The following is a 2,945-nucleotide window of genomic DNA, read 5'->3' as shown; positions in this document are numbered from 1 at the left end:
GTTGGAGGCAGAAGTCCCTCTCACCCAAAGCTGCTGCAGGCGCGTGAGCCAGAGTAGTAGTACAAGCTCCCTAAAGCAAACAGCTCAGGTTAAAATAGGAGAGCTGCATGTAAACAGGTCTCCAAGATAAGGAGGTCCTGAGGCAGGAAACAGGGCCTGGAAAGAAGAGTGAGGTAAGCAGGAGGGTGTTTGGGGAAATTGCATAGAAGGGTTTTTATACATCCTCAGCAGTATATTGCATGGACAGGCTGAATTTATTTAAAGGTCTATGGATGGAGCTGACCTTGCCACATGAGAAGCCCTCCCCTTGCAGGGCTGGGTCTGAGTTTGCCTGGGCTGGTGCACTCGCAAGGCAGGGATGTGTTCTCGTGGATATTCTGTGGTTCTACCCTTTCCCACTGATGCGTGAATGGGACAAAGGCACTCTTTCAAACATATTCAGGCTGTCTCAGGGAACCTGGCTGTAATTATTGGGTTCTGGTGTGCTTGGTGGAATTTCAACAAAGAGGCCAGACCTGGCGAACCACAGTGTGGACATACATGAAGAAGGCCGATATAGAGTCACCTCCCACAGGTACATCCCATCCATGCTCAGCCTGGGTATGAGATATCCATAGGTCAGGAGAAAGGGATCACAACGGTCTTTAGAGTGAGCTGAAATTCTACCAACCGCCAGAGTAACAGTGGTACCAGGAGGTACAGAAAGAAGTAGAAGGGATATTCCAGCCAGAGAAAAGCAATGAAATTTCTTTTGTATGTGAAATCCATAGCGGCTCCTGAGTGGACCAACACGCAGTCTTTAAAAGGTACAATTAGGGGCGCCTGGGTGGCTCAGTCGGTTGGGAGTCTGACTTCGGCTCAGGTCATGATCTCATGGTTCGTGAGTTCAAGCCCCACGTTGGGCTCTGTGCTGACACCTCTGAGCCTGGAGCCTGCTTCGGATTCTGTGTCTCCTTCTCTCTCTTCCCCTCTCCCACTTGTGCTCTGTCTCTGTCTCTCAAAAATAAATAAATGTAAAAAAAAATTTTTTTTAAGGCACAATTATGTGTATTTCTCTCAATCTAGGCTGATATGAGCACTCTGGCCATCAGTATATACATTTTGGGAAGGTGAAGGGAATCCAGGTTGTCTGTGGTTAAATATGGGATTTAAGTTACTAGGCTGCCTTAGCATGCAGCAGATTTCCTTGATGAACTGGGAGGTCCTCAGGGTCCTCAGGTCCTCAGGGTCCTCCAGCACCCTGGTTAGGAGACTCAGGACAGGGAGTAAGCCCTAACTTGGTTTGTTATGAAGAATACCTATGTCAGGGCAAGCTAGGTTATGCTGCAGTAAAAATCACCCCCAAATCTGAGTATCTCAAAAGTTCATTTCTCACTCAGGCTGTATGTCCATTAGGGGATCAGCTGGAAGGCTCTACTCTATTAATTCTCTGTCAGGAACCCAGACCGAGGAAGATTTCATCTGCGCGCAGCCATGTTTGCTCTGGCAGAGAAATGAGGATGTGGCAAATCACACACCAGCCTTTAAACTTTGGCCTGAAAGTGACATTCGTCATTCCATTATCATTTCATTGGTCATAGCAAGTCATGTGGTCACATCAAAATCTAAGGGAGCAGAGAGATACAACCCTTCCATGGGCCCCAAAGGAGGACTAAAAGTTATTTCATGAGCGGCACTCGTGACTACCAACATGTTCGCTTCGTTAGGATGTATCATGGCTATGGGTCGGGGGTGGTCTGAAATGATAGCATGTCTGAACAGTTCACTGTTCGGTGGACATGTGGCTACATCTCAATGTTCCCACTCCCACCCCCACTCCTCTCCTTGACCTGGGTATGAATTTCAAGTGTTAATTTCTGTGGTAGGCAAGTCAATGATCCCCCAAAGATGTCCATGTCCTAATCACAATACTCTAAGAATATGCTTTCTCATGTGGCAAAAGGAACTTTGCAGAGATGATTAAGGTAAGGATCTTGGGATGGGGAAACTATCATGATTTATCCAGGTAGACCCAATGTTTTATCACAAGGGCCCTTATAAGAGGGAGATAGGAGTGTGAATCAGAGAAAAAAGAGAATTTGGCTTTGAAGATTCAGGGAGGGGCTACCAGCCAAGGAATGCAGGTGGCCTCTAGGAGCTGGAAAAGATAAGGAAATAGTCTCTAGCTGAGCCTCCAGAAAGAACAGAGCCTTGATTTTAATACAATCAGAGCATTTCAGACTTCTGAGCTCCATAACAAAATTGTGTTGTTTCAAGCCACTAAGTTTGTGGTAATTTGTTCTCATAGCAATGGGAAACTGATACAACACCCCAGAGAATATGACAGAAGATGACGGTGTTGGGAATGGGCAGGGTTAGATGGCGGGAGGCACTGTGGCAAAGCTGCAGTGTTGGTCCGTGATAAGTGCGAATTCCACTGTCAGCTCTCAGTCCCATTGACCCAGGAGGACAGGCATTGGTGAGGATCTGAAAAAAGATAATAGGGCCAACCACACTCCCCAAACTTAAATCTGCTCTACAGTCTCCCTCCAAAGTTGATGACCAGACACTCCTGGTGAGGGGGAACCTCACTGTCTCTCAAGATAGCCTTTTCCATCTTTGCACACCTGGAGAGCTTCAGATTGGTATAAGCACAGGTGATTCTCTGCATGGTTACCACTCATTGGTCCCCTTCCATCCCTGGAGTTGGCTGGAATATATAATAGTTCTAATCCCACTTTTAAGTGATAAGTCTTGAAACACTTAAAGACATTTGTGACATTTAGGAAAGAAAGATCATTTCCCGTAGACATGAGTGGTTTCTTGGGAGTCTTCTTCAAATCAGTGCATTTCCACATGAGAACAATACAAAGTTCTGATGAAGTAGATGGAAGAATGTTAAAACCTGGAGAGTTCCCTGATATTAAAGGTCCCGGTTAAAGGTACCCCAATGCAAGTTCCAGGGT

Source organism: Prionailurus viverrinus, chromosome A3 (genome assembly GCF_022837055.1).
Source record: "Prionailurus viverrinus isolate Anna chromosome A3, UM_Priviv_1.0, whole genome shotgun sequence".
Classification (NCBI taxonomy): Eukaryota; Metazoa; Chordata; class Mammalia; order Carnivora; family Felidae; genus Prionailurus; species Prionailurus viverrinus.
Note: the sequence above shows the minus strand (reverse complement) of the source record.